Source organism: Phyllobates terribilis, unplaced genomic scaffold (assembly GCF_046119375.1).
Source record: "Phyllobates terribilis strain yellow unplaced genomic scaffold, ASM4611937v1 Scaffold_12__6_contigs__length_324123572, whole genome shotgun sequence".
Classification (NCBI taxonomy): Eukaryota; Metazoa; Chordata; class Amphibia; order Anura; family Dendrobatidae; genus Phyllobates; species Phyllobates terribilis.
Genome location: NW_027362772.1, coordinates 263,526,164 through 263,548,826, shown reverse-complemented (window position 1 = coordinate 263,548,826; position 22,663 = coordinate 263,526,164).

Sequence of the window (22,663 nt, the reverse complement as noted above, 5' to 3'; positions counted from 1 at the left end):
ACACCAGCACTCCCCGTATCCCGCCATGTACTCCCTGGAGCAGCTGCTCAGCCCGGAACCTCCACCCCCGGGCGCTGATCCTGAGGACCTCCTGCTTGGTTCCCTCCCGGAATCTCCACCTCCGGCACCCGAGTGGGTGTACGGCGCGCCGTCTTTTGATTGGTCCAACCGGTTTGAGGACCAGCAGCCGTGCTCGCTACTCCCGACACCAGCGCCCCCGGTTGCCTGCCCCAGCGGAGAATAATTTAGTTGGGACAACGGGGGGGAACCTGATGGGGTTCCCGCAGGAGACTCAAGCTGAAGCCCTGCAGAGAAAGGAGTTCTGCAGGCGGGAGCTCCAACAGCTGGAAAAGGAGCTGCGCACTCGGCGGGCGCGTTGTGAAATTAGAGGCCCGGAACAAGGCCGCAAAAGCTCAAGCCCCCGGCAGGCGGAATCTGCCCACCCCAGCCCCCGTGAAGAAGGACTGGTAGTAAAGTTCGACTTGAAGGCTGGGTGGGGCATTAGCCGCGATCCCAATTTCAGCAGGGATACTTTTGTGAACCGGCGGGATGTTGAGCCCGAGCTGGAACAGGGCCATCCCGACCGGAACTTGTACCCCGGTGACCGTGTCACCTACACTTGACACCACGGGGAACGCGGGTGGTATGCCCTCCAGGTATACCGTGTGATTGACGACACGCCCCCCGCAGAACACGGCTGATGACCCGGCTGGGTCCAGCAAAAATCAAAAGTACCCCAGGCGGGGACCCCACTACTAGTATAGTAAGTGGGACTAAACTGTATATAGTCACACGTAAGGGTATAGGAGTTAAAATAATGTCTGATTTGAGTGTGTTTTCATAATTACCTGTCGGGGTATACAGACTTCAGGCTGAGGACTGTGACCAGCCTAAGACTGACCTTCTACATAGTTTTGCACTTCTTAAGGTGCTCCACATTGGTTTTATAAGTGTAACCAAGTGACCTCAGAACAAAAACCCGTTTGGCGTGGCGGAAGACGTGGTCCAGCACCTGGATCGTCTATGCCCTGCAGCCATGCCCAGGGCCTACGTTGAGGGTTTGCGGATGGATCCCTCATGCTGCTACTTTTCATAGAATCATAGAATCATAGAATGGTTGAGTTGGAAGGGACCTCCTGGGTCATCTGGTCCAACCCCTGCTCAAAGCAGGATTCACTAGATCATCTCAGACAGATGTCTGTCCAGCCTCTGTTTGAAGACGTCCATTGAAGGGGAACTCACCACCTCTCGTGGCGGCCTGTTCCACTCATTAATCACCCTAATTGTCAAAAAGTTTTTTCTAATATCTAATCTGTGTCTCCTCCCATTTAGTTTCATCCCATTGCTTCTAGTCTTTCCTTGTGCAAATGAGAATAAAGATGATCCTTCTACAATGTGACAGCCCTTGACATATTTGTAGACAGCTATTAAGTCTCCTCTCAGTCTTCTTTTTTGCAAGCTAAACATTCCCAAATCCTGCAACCGTTCCTCATAGGACATGGTTTGCAGACCAGTCACCATTCTGGTCGCTCTTCTCTGAACTTGCTCCAGTTTGTCTATGTCTTTTTTAAAATGTGGTGCCCAAAACTGTACACAGTATTCCAGATGAGGTCTGACCAAAGAGGAGTAAAGACCGATAATGACTTCACGTGATCTAGACTGTATGCTTCTGTTAATACATCCCAGAATTGTATTTGCCTTTTTTGCTGCTGCATCACACTGTTGACTCATGTTCAGTCTATGATCTATTAGTATACCTAAGTCTTTTTCACATGTACTGTTGCTTAGCTCTATTCCTCCCATTCTGTATATGCTTTTTTCATTTTTATTGCCCAGATGTAGTACTTTGCATTTTTCCCTGTTAAAAACCATTCTGTTGGTTGCTGCCCACTGCTCCAGTTTATTTAGGTCTTTTTGAATCCTCTCTCTCTCTTCTCTAGTATTAGCTATCCCTCCTAGCTTTGTGTCATCAGCAAATTTAATCAGTTTACCCTCAATTCCTTCATCTAAATCATTGATAAAGATGTTGAACAATACAGGTCCCAGGACGGAGCCCTGTGGTACCCCACTTGAGACATTCATCCAGCTGGATGTGAAGCCATTTACAACCACCCTTTGAGTCCGATCACTAAGCCAGTTATGAATCCACCTAACAGTTGCCTGGTCCATTGCATACTTGGTCATTTTTTCAATAAGGATGGTGTGAGATACTTTGTCAAATGCTTTGCTGAAGTCAAGATATACTATATCTACAGCATTTCCCTGATCCACCCAGTCAGTGATTCTGTCATAGAAGGAAATTAAGTTAGTCTGACATGACTTGTTAGTTACAAACCCATGCTGACTCTGGTTAATCACTTCATTCTTATCCATGTACTTACATACATGTTGTTTAATAATTTGTTCAAAGATCTTTCCTGGTATAGAAGTCAGACTCACCGGCCTATAGTTCCCTGGGTCCACCTTCTTCCCCTTTTTGAAGATAGGAACAACATTTGCTCTTCTCCAGTCTTCTGGGACTTCTCCTGTTCTCCAAGAATTTTCAAAGATTATGGAGAGTGGTTCTAAAATTTCTTCTACGATCTCCTTCAGTACTCTGGGGTGTAATTCATCTGGACCTGGAGACTTGAACTCATTTATGTTAGCTAAATATTCCCTCACAATCTTTCTGTTTACAGATAACTTGGATTCCTCTATTCCTTTAAAAGGACAGTGAAGATCAGTTGATGTTACATTTTCTTTCTGAGAGAAAACAGATGCAAAATAGGAATTAAAAAGTTCGGCCTTCTCAACATCCTCTCTTACCATTTCTCCATTTTCATCCTGTAAAAATCCTATAGCATCTTTGACTTTTCTTTTACTTTTGACATACCCCCAAAATCATTTTTTATTGCTTTTGACATCTCTTGCAAGCCTTAATTCATTGTCAGCTTTAGCTAACCTGATACGTGCCCTGCAGGATCTGCAGACTGCATTATAATCTTCTTTAGATATGCCTCCCTCTTTCCATTTAATAAACATTTCTTTCTTTCTTTTTAGCATGTGTTTAAGTTCTGTTGTTCATCCATCCTGGTTTCCTTAAATGCTTCCCATTCTTCCCACTTTTCGGGATTGTTAACGATTGTGCTTTGAGAATCTCATTTTTAAAAATTTCCCATCCTTCCTGGACATTTTTGTCCTTAAGGACATCCAGCCATTGGATCCCTCCTATTCTCTTTCTGAGTCTCTTAAAATCTGCCTTTCTAAAATCTAACCTTGAAGTTTGAGTCTTCACATGTCTTCCTCCTCTAGTTATCCAAAATTCTATAATAGCATGATCGCTGCCTCCTAGGGTCCCAGCCACCTTTACCTCCTCAACCATTTCCTCCCTGTTTATAAGGATTAGATCCAAAGTAGCAGATCCCCTTGTTTTCTCCCCTACCTTTTGGAAGATAAAGTTGTCAGCAAGAGAGGATAAGAATTTGCTTGACCTGTTAGTTTTACTTGAGAGAGATTCCCAACAAATGTCTGGATAGTTGAAATCTCCCATGACCACTACGTCATATTTTTTGGAGAACTTGGTCATTTGATACATAAAGAGTTCATCCATATCTTCAGCTTGCCCAGGTGACCTGTAGTAAATGCCTACAATGGTGTCCTTTCCGTTGTTCTCTCCTTGTATTCTTACCCAAACAGTTTCCACAGAACTCCCAGTCTCTGAAGCTTCAATCTCTGTGCAGATATACGCTTTTCTAACATACAATGCAACACCTCCTCCTCGTTTATCAAGTCTGTTTCTTGCAAATAAGTTGTATCCTTTTAGCCTTTTATTCCAATCATGTGTATCGTCCCACCAAGTTTCAGTGATTCCAATGACATCATATTCCTTTTCCTGCATTAGTAGTTCCAATTCTCCTTGTTTGTTGCCCATGCTTTGTGCATTTGTATAAAAACATTTTAGTTTGTGATTGGTTTTGCACCTGTTTAAAAAGAAAAATGGACACCCGGTTACAGAATGTGCTGTAACCTGCTACAGAATGTTATTAAAAGTGTTTTATAGTGTAATGATGACCTGTAATGTTTAAAGAGAAGTGCCTCCCATAAAGGGAAGAAATGTTTTTGTTACCATCTTATATGCGAATGCATTCTAAAAGCTGCATGTCTAATATACCGTGTTTTGCTCAGTTCCAGCCCGCGGACGTGCTGTGTTTTACCAGGGGGGAGTATGGCGCCCCTGAGGGTTCAGTCGCCACAGAGGTACTGCATCTCACCCAGAGGTGTGGTATCTCCTTCTCTCAGGTAAGGAGGGAGTGCTGCCCGGAACCCCAACACCTGCATCCAACACTACACTGCTCCAGGCCGGCAGGAAGGGCAAGATGCAATGTGTTTTTCTGATGAGCCCTGTCCCTGGCTGGAGTGGGGGGAACCCAAAGGTAAGGGGAACCAGTATTGGGTGTGGGTGGAGGAAATAGAGTAGGGGAGCACCATAGAAGGAGATATATAAAGGGAAGCCATCTTAGATTAGTAGGACAGTTGAGTAGAGCAGTCAGTGAAGACAGTCTGGGAGCAGAGTCTCCTTAGGAGCTCTGCCCCACAAGTGGGGCCTAGTGCTAGAGGCCCAGGAGGGGAGCAGAGGAGGAAGGCTCTGTTCTATTGAAGGGATCCCAGGGGGTATGGCGAGTGCAGGACGGCACCCGTATGCCCCGAATCTGTCAGAAGTCAGAGGGATCAGGCCGCAAGAAGGGGACCAGCCCCTGGACCAGCCGTGTTACTTCAGGTCTCGGCTGGAAAAACCGGAGGCTTCTGGCTTTTATAGTTCAGTTGCCACAGCCTCATCTTAGTCTCCGTGAGGGTCAAGCAGGTCCAGGAACTCCAGTTTGGCAGGAGGGACTTCAGAGCACCCGAACGGGACTGTGAGTGGGAAAGCGCAGGACAGGAGGGAGAAGACCCAGCGTGAAGTCGGTCTAGAGAGGAACATAAGAGAGCGGGGTTCCGTCAGATGCTCCTAACCTACCTGAGGAAGAGCTGAACCTCCGGTCTGGTGAACGCAGTGAGACGTGGGAGGCTGGCACCCGCGCTGTGTATCAGTGGAACGTACATGAGAGCTATGAGTAAAGACTCGGATGACTGCACCGCACTGCCTCCGTCCATTATTTCAGCTGCGCCATCTTTCCCCCTGCACTACAACGCCTAGCACAACCAACAATATCTACACTGCCTTGGAGCTAGTTCTTCCTGTGGAGAGCCACACCATCCCTGCTGCAGTAACATCAGCTTCAGAGGACTGCTCCGCAGCGGCGGCTCCCTTTGGCCGCATTCCACAGGTGGCGTCACAAACTTTATAAATCCCCTATAAATAGAAAACCCCCTTCTCATTGCCCGCCCTGGGCCACGGACCGGGCCAGCCACCGTGATATTCCCCCCCCCCAGCATCCATAGGCCCGGCTGCCAAGTACCCCACGGCCCTGGGGGCGCGTCAGCCTGAGGACAGGGGGGAGGAGGAGGAGGAGAGCATGGTCACTCATCATCTTGGTGAGGACACGGAAGTCTTGCCCGTTACCAGTCTGGCACGCATGGCTGACTTTATGTTACGATGCCTTAACCATGACCCTCACATTGTCAAAATGTTGGGTGACAGTCATTACTGGTTGGTGACACTTTTAGACCCCCGCTATAAGGAGAACTTTCACTCTCTTATTCCTGAGGTGGAGAGGTCTACAAAAATGGGGCAGTACCAGAAGGCCCTTGCTGCAGAACTGTTAAAAAAATTCCCATCTGAACACGCTAGCGGCAGAGGTCACAGTTCAACTCCAATCCAGCAGGGGAACACTGTCAACGTTCTGGGACAGTTTTCTGAGACCCGCCCAGCTTACAGGCCCTGAGGCGCAGGGTACTCTCACAAGGAGTGGAAAGTTTCCAAAGATGGTGAGGGATGTTACGGATCCGGGTGGTGGAACCTCTGTGCCGAGGTGCAAGGAGGGACCCAGAGGGGCGTGACTAAGTATCCACCCGAACCGACCCTGGTAGTACGGCAGCAAACGACACCGTGACCAGGGAGGATCCGGGCTGAGGGACCAGGTGCTACTCTGGGGATGACCTTGTAAGTTAGCAGGTGGCTCCCATGGGTCAGATGGCTGGGACTGACCGGTATGGCGGAAGGACACGGCAAGCAGGCGGAAGTCTCTGGTAGCTGACAGGTGGTCACAGTTCGAGAAAGCAGGGCAAGTAGCAGTCTTTAGGTTTACCAGGAAGGTGGTCACAGCAAGTGACGGCAGGGTCTCCAGGCAGGCTGGCAGAAAACAGGCGGGTGCTCCCAGGTGAGCGGGCAGACAGACGAGGCAGGTAACTGGCAGGTAACTGGTGGGCGCTCCCAGGTGAGCGGGCAGACAGACGAGGCAGGTAACTGGTGGGCACTCCCAGGTGAGCGGTCTGACGGACACAGCAGATAACAGGCGGGTGCTCCCAGGTGAGCGGACTGACAGCCAAGGCAGGTAACAGGCAGGTAACAGGTGAGCGCTCCAGGTGAGCAGGCTGGCAGGCTCGGCAGGTAACGGGCAGATAACAGGCTGGCAGGCAGGACGAGGAGTCAGGCTAGCAGCGGTACCTGAGGGCTGAAGCAAAGATCAGACACAGTGCAAACAACTTTGCTCGGGCACCTCCATTTTGGAGGAGGTGCCTTATATATGGGAGGTCCTCTGGCAATTGGCCAGGGACTCCTTAGGATGGCGTGCGCGGTCCCTTTAAGAGAGGGGGAGTGCGCGCGCGCGCACCCTAAGCACACTGCCGGGGAAGGAGCGCGCGCCGGCAGCAGCGGGGAGAGAAGCGCTGAAGGACGCCGCGCCAGGAGCGGGGAGGTGAGAGGGGCGGCGTCTCTGCCTGGCAAGGGGCAGAGATGCCGGTGCTACAGTACCCCCCCTTTAGGCCCCCTCTTTTTTTGGGCAGAAAAACATTTTTCAAGGAGAAGCGGGGCGTTGATGTTCTCCCTGGGTTCCCAAGTTATCTCCTCAGGACCAAACCCCTTCCAATCAACCAGAAAAAAGGTCTTTCCTCTTACCCTCTTGGTGGCCAGAATACTCTCTATCTCAAAGACGTCTTCAGCGGAAACCGGAGCAGGGGGAGCACCTGGATTGTTGGAAAAAGAGTTAAAGACAACGGGTTTGAGGAGAGATACGTGGAAGGAGTTGGGAATCCGTAGGGTGGCCGGGAGTTTTAATTGTAGGCCACTGGATTAATTTGCTTGAGGATTTCGAAAGGGCCAATGAAGCGAGGACCTAACTTGTAGGAGGGTATCTTGAGCCGCACATGTTTAGAGGAGAGCCAAACCTAGTCTCCCGGACGGAATTGAGGCGGATCCAGACATCTCTTATCAGCATATCTCTTCATCCGCTCGGAGGACTGAAGAAGTGCGGACCTAGTACTCTCCCAAATGGTAGAAAACTCGCTGACAAGAGACTCCGCGGTAGGATTGTCCACAGAAGCGGAGACGGGAAACGGATTCCGGGGGTGGTGGCCATAGACAATAAAGAACGGGGACTTGGAAGAGGATTCGCTCTCGTGGTTATTATAAGAGAATTCCGCCCAAGGAAGGAGGTCCACCCAATCAGAATGGTGGGCATTAACAAAGTGCCGGAGGTAGCTGGTAAGGATCTGATTGATCCGCTCCACTTGACCATTGGACTGAGGGTGGTAAGCGGAGGAGAAGTCCAGAGTGACGTCCAGCAGTTTACATGTGGCTCTCCAGAAGCGTGAGGTGAACTGAACCCCTCGATCTGACACGATGTGGAGGGGTAGGCCATGGAGACGGAAGATATGGCGGATAAAGTCCTTAGCCAGCTCAGGTGCAGACGGGAGACCAGGCAGGGGAATGAAGTGAGACATTTTAGAAAAGCGGTCCGCGACCACCCAAATGACAGTACACCCGGCAGAAACAGGGAGATCGGTAATGAAGTCCATAGCGATGTGTTGCCATGGGGCAACAGGTATGGGAAGCGGCAGGAGATGACCGGCTGGTAAGTGTCTGGGAACTTTGTTGCGGCCACAAGATGAACAGGCAGAGACGAAGTCTACCACATCCTTACACAGGGTAGACCACCAGTAATGCCGGGAAATGAGCAGAAAAGTCTTCTTTTGGACGGCATGGTCAGCTAGTTTAGAAGAATGACCCCAGCGAAGAACCTTCTCACGGTCAGGAACCGCCACGAACGTCTTGCCGGGTGGAAGACGAGTCAAATCCAAGGGGGCCACATTCATCACCTTGGAGGGGTCGATAATGTGCATAGGCTCCTCCTCTTGGTCGGAGGACAGGAAGGATCGAGACAAGGCATCAGCTTTGACATTCTTGTTTGCCGGGCGGAAATGAAGGATGAAATCGAAGCGGGCAAAAAACAAAGACCTGACGTGGATTAAGTCTCTGGGCATTTTGGAGATATGCCAGATTTTTGTGATCCGTGTAGATGATCACCGAGTATAGAGCCCCTTCAAGCAGATAGCGCCACTCCTCCAGCGCCAATTTGACGGCCAGCAGTTCTCGGTCTCCTATGGAATAATTGCGCTCAGAGGAGGAGAAGATTTTGGAGAAAAAGCCGCAGGTTACCATTCTCCCGGATGAAGACTTTTGGGTGAGCACCACTCCGGCTCCAGGGGAGGAAGCATCAACCTCCAGGTAGAACTGTTTGTTGCAGTCCGGACGGTGCAGCACAGGGGCAGAGGAGAAGGCTTGCTTCAGGGAAAGGAAGGCCTCCTCAGCTTCGGGTTGCCATACCTTGGGATTTGCTCCCTTACGGGTGAGCGCAGATATGGGAGCAGTCCGAGACGAGAAGTGTGGAATGAAGAGACGATAGTAATTAGCGAAGCCCAGGAATCGCTATATCGCCTTCAACCCCTCCGGACGGGGCCACTTTAGGACAGCAGAGAGCTTCTCGGGATCCATTCGCAAGCCTGTCTGGGAGATAACATAGCCCAGGAATGGAAGAGAGGTCTGCTCAAGTAGGCACTTCTAGTATTTGGCATAGAGGTGGTTCTGCCTCAGCCTAAGCAGAACCTGACGAACATCCCTCCGGTGTGTGGGAAGATCCGGAGAGAAGACCAAGATGTCGTCCAGGTATACCACCACGCAGGAGTAAAGAAGGTCACGGAAGATGTCGTTGACCAGCTCTTGGAAGACGGCGGGAGCATTGCACAGGCCGAAGGGCATCACACGGTACTCATAGTGTCTGTCCCGGGTATTAAATGCCGTTTTCCACTCGTCTCCTTGACGGATACGGACCAGGTTATCCGCTCCACGTAGATGCAGCTTGGAGAAGATCCTGGTGCCTTTGAGGCAATCAAATAACTCGGAGATGAGCGGAAGGGGGTATTTATTTTTAACCGTGATCTGATTGAGTCCTCTATAGTCAATACAGGGGCGTAGCGAGCCATCCTTTTTTTTGACAAAGAAGAATCCGGCTCCAGCCGGGGAAGTAGACTTCCGGATGAATCCCCTAGCCAGATTCTCCTCTATGTACTCGGACATGGCCCGGGTTTCAGCCGCAGACAACAGATAAATACGCCCACGGGGGGGAGTGGCGCCAGGTAACAAGTCGATCGGGCAATCATATGGCCTATGAGGTGGCAATGTCTCTGCTTCCTTTTTACCGAAGACATCAGCATAGGGCCAGTAAGGAGCCGGAAGACCGGGTAAATTAGCTGAGGTAGGTGGTGGACGAACCGGACGAACCGGAACCAGGCAGGTCTTATGGCAGGCCGGCCCCCACCGGATTAATTCAACGGAATGCCAGTTCAACACGGGTTCATGTGTCTGGAGCCAAGGTAGGCCTAGCAATAGGGAGTGGGAGAGTCCGGGTAGCACATGGAATGAGATTACCTCAGAGTGCAGCATTCTCACCTGCAGGGTTATGGGTTCCGTGACGAGCAGGATGGTCACCGGAAGGAGTCTTCCATCCACGGAGGCGACTGACAATGGTTCAGCCAGAGACTTGGTGGGAATACGGTATCTCACAACCAGGGACTGGGAGATGAGGTTTCCAGCGGATCCAGAATCCAGGTGGGCGAGTTCAAAGTGACGGTTTTATCCCCAGGAGATAGAGACAGACAAAGTCAGGGTTGGAGAGGACTTACTTTTGTCTAGGGCGACCTCTCCAAGCAGTCCTAGACACTGGAGTTTCCCGGCCTCTCCGGACAGGAACGGATCAGGTGCTCCTTACTGCCACAATAGAAACAGCTCCCCTCGGCTCGGCGTGACTCTTGGCGAGATTTGACCATCTTGGTCGGGTCGATCTGCATGGGCTCGAGTAAGTGCGCCCGGGGAATGACAGAAGAGGAGACAGGTCTCTGGAAAGTAGGAGCAAGGCGGGGAAACTTTCTCTCACGGGCGGTCTCTTTGGTGCGCTCTTGAAAACGGATGTCAATCCGGGTAGCCAGCGACACCAGGTCATCCAGGATGGTAGGAATGTCCCGACCGGCGAGCTCATCTTTAATCCGACCGGAAAGACCCTCCCAGAAGACGGACACCAGGGCCTCATTATCCCAGACAAGCTCAGAAGCGAGGGTGCGGAACCGTATGGCATATTGGCCCACGGTGAGACTCCCTTGGCGGAGACGTAGCAGAGAGAAGGCAGATGAGGTCTTACGTCCAGGTTCATCGAAGACTCTCCGGAAAGCAGTGAGGAAAGACGACAGGTCGGACACCAGGGGGTCCCCTCTCTCCCACAGGGGGTTAAGCCATGCCAGTGCCTCCCCAGTGAGATGGGACATGATAAATGCCACTTTGGCCTGGTCGGAGATAAACTGATGAGCCAAGAGTTCAAAGTGCAGGGTGCACTTGTTTATGAAGCCCCGAGCTTGAGAGGGGTCGCCTCCGAAATGAGGAGGTGCAGAAAGCCGGGGTCCGGGGCAGGATGCCATGGTGTTGGTGGGTAGCGGCGCTGCCAGGGTACGAGTCGTGCAACTAGCGGTGGTTGCTGGTGGAGCAGTCAGTGTGTCCAGGCGGGAGTTGACATTCCGCTGGTGGTTCAGGATGGACTCCTGCTGGGATCTCTGACGGGAGACTTCATGGTATAAGTCAGAGAGCGAGGGAGCTTGGGTGCCACCGGGTTCCATGGCCCGAGCAAAACTGTTACGGGTCCGGGTGGTGGAACCTCTGTGCCGAGGTGCAAGGAGGAACCCAGAGGGGCGTGACTAAGTATCCACCCGAACCGACCCTGGTCGTACGGCAGCAAACGACACCATGACCAGGGAGGATCCGGGCTGAGGGACCAGGTGCTACTCTGGGGACGACCTTGTAAGTGATCAGGTGGCTCCCACGGGTCAGATGGCTGGGACTGACCGGTATGGCGGAAGGACACGGCAAGCAGGCGGAAGTCTCTGGTAGCTGACAGGTGGTCACAGTTCGAGAAAGCAGGGCAAGTAGCAGTCTTTAGGTTTACAAGGAAGGTGGTCACAGCAAGTGACGGCAGGGTCTCCAGGTAGGCTGGCAGAAAACAGGCGGGTGCTCCCAAGTGAGCGGGCAGACAGACGAGGCAGGTAACTGGCAGGTAACTGGTGGGCGCTCCCAGGTGAGCGGGCAGACAGACGAGGCAGGTAACTGGCAGGTAACTGGTGGGCGCTCCCAGGTGAGCGGTCTGACAGACACAGCAGATAACAGGCGGATGCTCCCAGGTGAGCGGTCAGACGGACACAGCAGATAACACGCGGGTGCTCCCAGGTGAGCGGACTGACAGCCAAGGCAGGTAACGTCTCTTCCAAGGGGCATTAAAACCGTCTTGTTAAGCTACTGTGACCTCCACGTCTCTTCCAAGGGGCATTAAAACCGTCTTGTTAAGCTACTGTGACCTCCACGTCTCTTCCAAGGGGCATTAAAACCGTCTGGTTAAGATACTGTGACCTCCACGTCTCTTCCAAGGGGCATTAAAACCATCTTGTTAAGCTACTGTGAACTCCATGTCTCTTCCAAGGGGCATTTAAACCGTCTTGCTAAACCACTCTGACCTCCACGTCTCATCTAAGGGGCATTAAAACCGTTAAGATACTGTGACCTCCACGTCTCTTCCAAGGGGCATTAAAACCGTCTTGTTAAGCTACTGTGAACTCCACGTATCTTCCAAGGGGCATTAAAACCGTCTTGTTAAACCACTCTGAACTCCACGTCTCTTCCAAGGGGCATTAAAACCATCTTCTTAAACCACTCTGACCTCCACATCTCTTCCAAGGGGCATTGATATTGTCTTTTTATTCCACTGCGACCTCCACGTCTCTTCCAAAGGGCATTAAAACCGTCTTGTTAAGCTACTGTGACCTCCACGTCTCTTCCACGGGGCATTGATATTGTCTTTTTATTCCACTGCGACCTCCACCACTCTTCCAAGGGGCAATGATATTGTCTTTTTATTCCACTGCGACCTCCACCACTCTTCCAAGGAGCATTAAAACCGTCTTGTTAAGCTATTGTGACCTCCACGTCTCTTCCACGGGGCATTGATATTGTCTTTTTATTCCACTGCGACCTCCACCACTCTTCCAAGGAGCATTAAAACTGTCTTGTTAAACCACTCTGACCTCCACGTCTCTTCAAGGGGCATTAAAAGCATCTTGTTCAACCTCTTTGACCTCCACGTCTCATCCAAGGGGCATTAAAACCGTCTTGTTAAGCTACTGTGAACTCCACGTCTCTTCCAAGGGGCATTAAAACCGTATTGTTAAACCACTCTGAACTCCACGTCTCTTCCAAGGGGCATTAAAACCATCTTGTTAAACCACTCTGACCTCCACGTCTCTTCCAAGGGGCATTGAAACCGTCTTGTTTCCTACTGTGACCTCCACGTCTCTTCCAAGGGGCATTAAAAGCACCTTGTTAAACCACTCTGACCTCCACGTCTCATCCAAGGGGCATTAAAACCGTCTTGTTAAGCTACTGTGAACTCCACGTCTCTTCCAAGGGGCATTAAAACCATCTTGCTAAACCACTCTGACCTCCACGTCTCTTCCAAGGAACATTAAAACCGTCTGGTTAAGCTACTGTGACCTCCACGTCTCTTCAAAGGGGCATTAAAACCATCTTGTTAAACCACTCTGACCTCCACGTCTCTTCCAAGGGGCATTAAAACCATCTTGTTAAACCACTCTGACCTCCACGTCTCTTCCAAGGGGCATTAAAACCGTCTTGTTAAGCTACTGTGACCTCCACGTCTCTTCCAAGGGGCATTGATATTGTCTTTTTATTCCACTGCGACCTCCACCCACCACTATTCCAAGGGGCATTGATATTGTCTTTTTATTCCACTGCGACCCCCACCAATCTTCCAAGGGGCATTGATATTGTCTTTTTATTCCACTGCGACCTCCACCACTCTTCCAAGGGGCATTAAAACCATCTTGTTAAACCACTCTGACCTCCACGTCTCTTCCAAGGGGCATTAAAACCATCTTGTTAAACCACTCTGACCTCCACCTCTCATCCAAGGGGCATTGAAACCATCTTGTTAAGCTACTGTGAACTCCACGTCTCTTCCAAGGGGCATTAAAACCATCTTGTTAAACCACTCTGAACTCCACGTCTCTTCCAAGGGGCATTAAAACCATCTTGTTAAAACACTCTGACCTCCACGTCTCTTCCAAGGGGCATTAAAACCGTCTTGTTAAACCACTCTGACCTCCACATCTCATCCAAGGGGCATTAAAACCATCTTGTTAAGCTACTGTGAACTCCACGTCTCTTCCAAGGGGCATTAAAACCGTCTTGTTAAACCACTCTGAACTCCACGTCTCTTCCAAGGGGCATTAAAACCATCTTGTTAAACCACTCTGACCTCCACGTCTCTTCCAAGGGGCATTAAAACCGTCTTGTTTACTACTGTGACCTCCACGTCTCTTCCAAGGGGCTTTAAAACCATCTTGTTAAACCTCTCTGACCTCCACGTCTCATCCAAGAGGCATTAAAACCATCTTGTTAAACCACTCTGACCTCCACGTCTCATCCAAGGGGCATTAAAACTGTCTTGTTAAGCTACTGTGAACTCCACGTCTCTTACAAGGGGCATTAAAACAGTCTTGTTAAACCACTCTGAATTCCACGTCTCTTCCAAGGGGCATTAAAACCATCTTGTTAAACCACTCTGACCTCCACGTCTCTTCCAAGGGACATCAAAACCGTCTTGTTAAACGACTCTGACCTCCATGTCTCTTCCAAGGGGCATTAAAACCATCTTGTTAAACCACTCTGACCTCCACGTCTCTTCCAAGGGGCATTAAAACCATCTTGTTAAACCACTCTGACCTCCATGTCTCTTCCAAGGGGCATTAAAACCGTCTGGTTAAGCTACTGTGACCTCCGCGTCTCTTCCAAGGGGCATTAAAACTGTCTTTTTAATCCACTGCGACCTCCACCACTCTTCCAAGGGGCATTGATATTGTCTTTTTATTTCACTGCGACCTCCACCACTCTTCCAAGGGGCATTACTATTGTCTTTATATTCCACTGCGACCTCCACCACTCTTCCAAGGGGCATTAAAACCGTCTTGTTAAGCTACTGTGACCTTCACGTCTCTTCCAAGGGGCATTAAAACAATCTTGTTAAACCACTCAGAACTCCACAGCTCTTCCAAGGGGCATTGAAATGTTGTTTTTAATTACCTCTAACCTCCACGACTCTTCCAACGGGCATTGCATTTCCTCCTAATTTTAGTCAGCTTTTTCTTTTCAATTTATAGGCTAACACTAAGGGAGACGCACTCCCCAATAATAGGTTGAAGGTTTTTAGTATGCTATAATCCACGTCTGTTTCAAGGGGCATTGCAGTTCCTCCTAATTTTTGGAAAGCCTTCCATTCACTGCTTAGGCCAACAGTATACAGAATACCAAGTTGCTATAAATGGAAAAAACGGTTTAGTTAAGGCCCTCTGACCTCCATGTCACTTCCAAGGGGCATTGGAGTGCCTCGAAATTTTTGGTAGGCATTGCACTCACTGTATGCCCTATAACTGTGTAGCCGAACCGCTCCTTTTGGTACAGAAACATATCCTACAAGACATGTGTGGTTGACGGGCCTGATATTGATGTGAATGGTCCCTGTTCCTCCTGCTCTTTCTCCTTTGCCACCACCTCATCCATCATTCATCACCTGAAGCTTTGTTTTAACGGGAGTCATAGAACTGGGATACTAGCAGGAAAACATCCAGCAATCCTCGGAGGAGGTAGGATATGCGCCAAAACGCTGACCACCTCAGGTCTAGCCGCTACTACATGCATGTGCTTGCATTCCAAGGAACAGAAAGCTAAGAAGATGGATGGCCTCATGATCATGAATAATTTACTCATTGTGTAGGAGGCCGACCACTGCTGCTGTCTACCTTCTGAACTTTGTGTTGTAGCCTGATTGAGCCAGGACCCGCAATCCTCTATGTCTGGAGGACGTGTTGCATCCCAGTGTCCAACTGTGTCCCGGCTTCCACAATATTAACCCAGTGTGAAGGCGTCAGTGAGAGGGACCATCCCTGGCCACATTCGCTTGTCCACGTGTTTGTGGTTAGGCTGTCCTTCCCACTAAATGCACTGGGGAGGGCACAGGTAATGTTTTGGTATGCCGTTTGTGTATAAGGCGCACCGGGACAAATAGGGGCGGCTGGGGACCGTTTATGGACACCCGGCCGCCCCCAGGCGGCTGGGGACCATGTGTGGGCACCCGGCCACCGAGCGGCTGGGGACTGAGTATGGATACCAGGCCACCGACGCAGCCATGACATGGTGGCCGGCGTATGCCTCCACAAGCCTAAAAGGCCTCATTTCAAGTGCAAGCAAGCTAGCAGTATGGTATTGCAGCCTGGGGGTGGGTGGGTGGCAGGCAGGCTGCACACATACGCTTGCATTCCAAGAAAACAAAGCAGATGCTAACTACTATCATCATCATCATGCTCTTCACCTTGGCACTCTCAACTCCCCTGATGGAGAAGCCAGGGCCCACCGGAGGAGTCTGGTTGTCTGGTGGGCTCGGCCAATGCTGCCCTAAAGCAGGCCAGGCTAAGAAAAGTGTGGGGAAGGTTACCGGGACAAGTAGGGGAGGCTGGGGACCGAGTATGGACACCCGGCCGCCCCATGGCGGCTGGGGACCGAGTGTGGACACCCAGCCACCGGGCGGCTGGGGACTTAGTATGGATACCAGGCCGTTGACGCAGCCATGACATTTCCCGGTGAATGCATTTGTCACGGTTGAAAGCAATACAAAAGTGCAAAAACACATAAAAAATGCTACCTGTGAACATAGCCCAAGGAGTGGAGGAGTATTTTTGTTTTCGGTTATTTATTTTACCTTATACACAAGTCTTTACCCTGGAAAGGCTGTTCCTTAACATATTTCACAGGAAAGCAGTTTCAGTTTCGTTTTTGAACGTTTTATTGCGAGCCCGTAAAAGTGGCTTAATACCTCTGACCAAGTTGTTGACAGCAGTGACCTGGGGGTCAGAAATGCTTCCTGGGGCGATCCCCATGCTGTCCCCATGTCATTTGAGCACTGTCACTATCGTTTTGGGCACTTTTTAGGCTTTCTACAGACTGCCAGGGGTGCCGCCGCAAAAATGCTCAGGTCTCCCATAGACTAACATTGGGCTCGTTGCTCGGGTCGAATACCCAAGTATCACGGTGAGCTCGGCCCGAGCTTTGAGCACCCGAGCATTTTAGTGCTCGCTCAACACTAGTTATCACCTTTCCAGAGGTGATAACTTGCTGATCAGTGGGTGTCCAACCATTGGGACCTGCACCAATCGGCAAATAGAGGCTCCTTTGTCCTGTTATAATGGAATGGAAGAGCACATGCTCAACAGCAGCTCCATTCATTCCTCATTGGGATGCTGAGCATTTTTCCGGCAGCCTTGTAGAGAATGAATGGGAGGGTGGATGGACGTCTGATCTGCCTCTCCATTACGGAATTGAAATAGAAGCACCCCCGTCAGGAAATGAAGTGTCATCAGTGATGTCAATTTCAGGGTCTGGGCTGGGCTAGTCCGTACTCTACTTAGCATGTGGCCATTCCAGCATGTGTCAGTTCATTCCAACATATGCTCAGTATACGTTCCTTGCTCTCTATTCCTTTGAATGACAATGTGCTGCCTTGCTGTCTCTAAAGACAAGTGACAAGCTGGCAAGTGCACATCAAGAAGGGGAGAAATCTGTGAGCAGGGAGAACAGAAACCAGTCCAGACCCCCAAAACAGACGTCACTGATGATGTCACATTTGAGGGCGGTGACATGTTTCAGGGCTGGGCTGGTCTCTGTTCCCCCTGCTTGCTGCGTTCTTTTCAATGCACACTGACAGTGCACTTTCTTGATCACTTCTCTTTAGAGCCAGGGGGTGAGCACACTGTCAGTGCGCATTCCAAGGACTATAGAGCATGGCGTGCGTACTGAGCACGCGTTGAATTGACAACTGGTGCATGCTCTGTTCAGCAGGAGCTCATGCAGCCCCTGAAATGAATGTCACTGATGACGCTTCTGACGCGCCCCCTGGGCCGTGTGTGCACGTGTGTGGGATACCCAGAGCCGGGTCTCTGGGGGTTGTAGTCTCCGTGGCGGCGACCCGGTCCCGTGGCTAAGGGTGGTCAAACCAATGGCAGTCTTTCATGGGGTTTTTATGGTTTTATGTCCGACTACGCCACCCGTGGATTGCGGTCAGTGCGGACCGCCGCTGCAAGGCCGACTGCTGGGGCTGATGGTGTATACAGCTGAGGTAGTGTGACTCCCCACGGGAAGAGTGCAGCCCCAGGGCAGTGTAGTAGATGGTGGGGGTGATGGTGCGGGCGTCCCAGCACTAGTAGTGCTGTATGCGGTGAGAAAGCACAGAGACAAGGTGTTGCAGTTCAAGTTCTTTACTCACAGTTCTCATCCAGGTCACTTGTGCACAGATAGGACCGCCCGAGCCGTGCTGCGTCCATCAGGCAGGGGGCTCGATCAACCCCCAGGTAATTCCGGAGTGTGGCACAGGACTCCCTTCTATCCTTTCGTCAGCCGTGCCCCACCAGTGACACTACTTCTGTCCAGCTGCCTCGGGTCTTCTCTTGGGAGGCTGGGTGTCCACTTCCCTGACCCTATGTGGTGTGCCTTTCTAGTAGGTGTAGTGAGGGGTCGCACCAGTAAATGGTCACGACCGCCGGTCCTTGGCTGAGGATTAGTTGCCTCCACCAACTTGGGATCCGGTACCCTGTTCTGCCAACCCGTCACCCGCAATCTCCTGGGTCCTTAGGGTTCCTTCTGCTTTCGTGTCTCTGGGCCTCTCTTGGTGTTCTGTTCCTTTCTGTTTCTGTTCCTTTCTGTTTCTGTTCCTTTCTGCTGGCTCTGGCCTCCACTCCAGGCCTGCCTCGTGGAGCTGGGCCCAGACTGAGCCACAGCTCCCTGTCAGCCCTCTCTGGCTGAACTCCTTCTCTCCTCCTCCTGTCTGACTGTCCTTCTAAGATGGTGCCCACCTTTTATACCTCCCTCTCTGTGCATGAGCCCAGGTGACTTGCAACCAATGGGCTCCTACCTATGCCCAGAAACCCTCCCCTCATGCTCCTACATCACTGGGTTTTCCTCCCCCCTCCCCACTCCAGCCAGGGACATGTTCTGTCGTGCCTGCATTACTGTACTAATGGGAGCACCGTTGAGCTGTCCCCCGGAAATGGTGTGTGTGTGTGATGCATGCAGCCAACTGAGTCCCGGTCCACACACCATCCTTACCCGGGAGTGGGATATCACACCTCTGGTTGAGGTGCAATACCCCTGTAGCGACCGAACCCTCGGGGCGCTACACTTCAGCAGCTGTGGTATTGACCGCAGCTCCGACCCCCTGATGATGTCTCCCAGTATACACTGGGGATTCTCAAATGAAACGTCATTGGAAGTAAAAAAAAAAAGCAGTCAGGAAGTTAGAGTAGAGAGGTAACGGTGGGGACTTTTTAATTGAAGTATATTAGAAAAGTGATTGAATTACTAGATTGACTATATAGACATTTAGTATAAAAATCACCTTTTGTTTTAGACCACCCCTTTAATACATTGCAGCATTTCCAAGAGGACATAGGGAAGATTTATTACGCTAAATGTACCAGAAAAACTTCCTTTCGTGACTGACATCATATGTGTTATGTGTTTTACACTCTTTCAGCGCTTTGTCCAACAAGAGGGCGCGACCTTGCAGGAAAGGGGAGCATAGTCTAACGGAAAAGGGGCAGGACCTAAATGTGACTCAGTGCACCAACAAATGTGCTAAAAGTTTGCAGCACATTTTTGGCACAAAGTAAGCAGATTATTAGGTGGTATCAAACTGCATCAAAGTGCACAAATATTGCCACACAAGAGTACAGAGGAATAACACCATTTTTCTTTATGAAAACCTTTGCTGAAATCAGCATTAACGTTTGGATGCATAAATTGTGAATTTCCGACTCTCTCTTCCTGTTTTTCTGCAGATTGCTCTCACAATAACAAGGCTTGGAATGAAAGGTGTTAATGAGGCAAGCAGCTAATTATGTCACTAATTGTGCTGTCAGGAGAAGCAGGCTGCTGGACGTCATGTTGCTTAACACCGAAACTTTATTAATCCTGAGCAGAGGCCATAAATTTCCCGTATAGATTAGTGAGTAGTCAGGATGAGCACAAGGGATACAATGCATGTTTTCCACACTCTAGTTAGTCATTAGCAAATGAACAGATACCAATAATAGAAGCGGGAGCACGACTGTGTCCATGCCCATTCACTGCAGACAAGAACTCCCTGACCCATAAATAATAACTAGAATCCAAGGAAGCTGCTGCCTTCTCCAGGTGTCCGAGCTGAATGCATCACCCTGAACAAGCAGTGCCCTCTGCCTGCTATCAGACAGATTGGCTACTAATTATTAGGATAGATCTGTGTTTGGAAAGATTTAATTAGTTGCTATGCCCTAACGAGAGATAATTTTTCGTAACAGACAATCTGCAAATCACCATATTCAAAAAGTATGTCATATTACACCTCCCAAAAATGTACATCAATGTTCCTGCCACTTAGTGTCTCACTTCGGTTTAATTTATTGTCCGCTGCCTGTTGTCAAGTATAATCCATCCGTAGAAGCAGAGACACAAAAACGGATTACAGGAAGTGGGGGCAGCACTTTGTCTCTCTGCTCCTGCTCTCCTGTATGCCATAGTGCACACATGCATAACAGAGAGGCAGGATTTTAATTCGGGGCAACCTTCTGTTTAATTTATTGTCCGCTGCCTGATGTCAAGGTTAATCCATCTGTAGCAACAGAGACGCAAAGACTGATTACAGGAAGTTTGGGCAGCACTTTGTCTCTCTGCTCCTGCTCTCTTGTCTGCCATAGTGCGCATATGCATAACAGAGAGGCAGGCTTTTAATTCAGGGGAGACATGATATTTTCCAATAGCAAGAGCAATTCATGCTTAGAAGTGAAAGAATGTTCTAGATCCTATAGTGATGGCAGAATGCCGATGAAGTGAAACAACCTACTGCATTAAACACTATTTTAATTTATTGTGAATGGTGATGGCAGCAAGACCATGCTTGTGATGAAGCCAAAGTATTGCCCTAGACCACACATGTCAAACTCTGGCCCATGGGCCAAATCTGATCCTCAGGGTGGTTTTATTTGGCCCACCACCCCAGAACCACCACTTCTAAGTGGGGCCATTATACTGTATGGAGGACTATGTGGGGCCCATTATACTGTATGGAGGACTATGTGGGGCCCATTATACTGTATGGAGGACTATGTGGGGCCCATTATTCTGTATGGAGGACTATGTGGAGCCCATTATTCTGTATGGAGAACTATGTGGGACCAATTATTCTGTATGGAGGACTATGTGGGGCCCATTATTCTGTATGGAGGACTATGTGGGTCCATTATTCTGTGTGGAGGACTATGTGGTACCCATACTACTGCATGGGGGACTATGTGGGTCCATTATACTGTATGGAGAACTATGTGGGGTCCATTATTCTGTATGGAGGACTATGTGGGTCCATTATTCTGTGTGGAGGACTATATGGTACCCATAATACTGTATGGAGGACTATGTGGGTCCATTATACTGTATACTGGTTGGCCCTCAGCTTTGTTCAAGTTTTTAATTTTGGCCCTCTGAGTGTTTGAGTTTGACATCCCTGATCTAGACAAACCTTGGTTCCTGTGTGTTTCCTGCGAGTAAGGCCAGTTCGAGGCACGTACAAATCAACAGTGGGCTTCCTCTCTTACAAACCTTTAGTTCGACAGGGGTAGAAAATGTTGATTAGATTGCCATGAGCCCCACAAGCCAAGTTGGCCCTGGCATCTGGCCATGTTCGATTGATTCTGACGCAGGTCCTTTTTGCAGGTTACACACTTTTCATTGTGATGAATTACAGTTGGAGTTTGTGTTGAGTTTCAGATTTTTGAAGGTTTTTGCAGTCTAATGATATTTCTATTTAAAAGGAATCTGTCACCTGATTCATGCTGTCCAAATCACAGGCAGCATGATTCAGAGCCTGGCTGCACAATTGCAGCAAAGTATATTTTCTCTGAAATGCTCTAAAACCTGGAGTCACACAGGGGCCCAAGAGGTGTCCAGCTCCCAAACATGTGGAATTGTGCATTATGATGAGCTATTGGACTGTAGAAGACCCATATATTGTTCTTGCACAGGGCCCTTTTCTGTTTCTGTCCACCAGTCTGTTTCAGAGAATGTATACTTCAAGGATCTGGCTGAGGACCATAGTTATAGACAAGACTAGTCTGGCACCGCCCCTGAGGAACTTCTCCCAGTGCCCCTAGAGGTGATTGACAGGTCTCTCACATAGCAAGAGGAGCTGTCAGTCGCCTACAGAAGTACCGGATTATTCTAGCCTCTGGCTATGGTCCCTGGTTGGATATTTAAAAGGTTTCTTCTCTGAAACACTGGAGGGTTTCAGAGATAAACACAACTGGTTGCAATTGTTCCTCCAGGTGACAGGTTCCCTTTAAAATTAGACACAAATTTAGAGAAAGTTCTTTCTGTGTAACTGTGAGATTGATATAAAACTATGGATAGATGGTAGATGTGGATAGAGGGGGAACGCAGTAACACACGAATGCAGCATCAGACTACACACAGGGTTTGTTTGTAGTCTGTCACCATGGAGATAAATAGCTCTGCATTGCAGCTGAGTATGACGCACCCCCTGGGCCATGGGGTACTCGGTAGCCGGGCCGGTCGGTGCTGGGGGTGTCACAGTGGCGGTGACCCAGGGCGGTCAATAAAAGGGGAATAAAGAAAAGGGAATAAAGTTTTTATATATAATGTTCGTGACGCCACCCGTGGTATGCGGCTATATGGAGCCGACGCTGCGGTGCAGATCCTCTGGAGCTGATGGTGACGCAGCAGAGTTGGTTAAGCTCTCCACAGGCAGAGCTAAGCTCCAGTGCAGTGTAGGGATGATTGGATGAGGTAGATGTTGCGGTGCAGTGTGGTGCAGGTGATGGCGCAGATAATAATTCTAGGACACAGTGGGGATGCAGTCTTCTGATTTACTCACAGTTGTCAGACTCCAGGTTACCAGCGCCAGGGTAACCTCCCACGCTGTCCTGTGTTTACCAAGGCAGGGGTTCAGCTATCTCCCAGGTGTTTCAGGAATACATAACAGGACCCCATTCTGTGTGCCTTCCTCGGTTGTCTTCCTGCGCTGGTGACGCGCCCCCTGGGCCG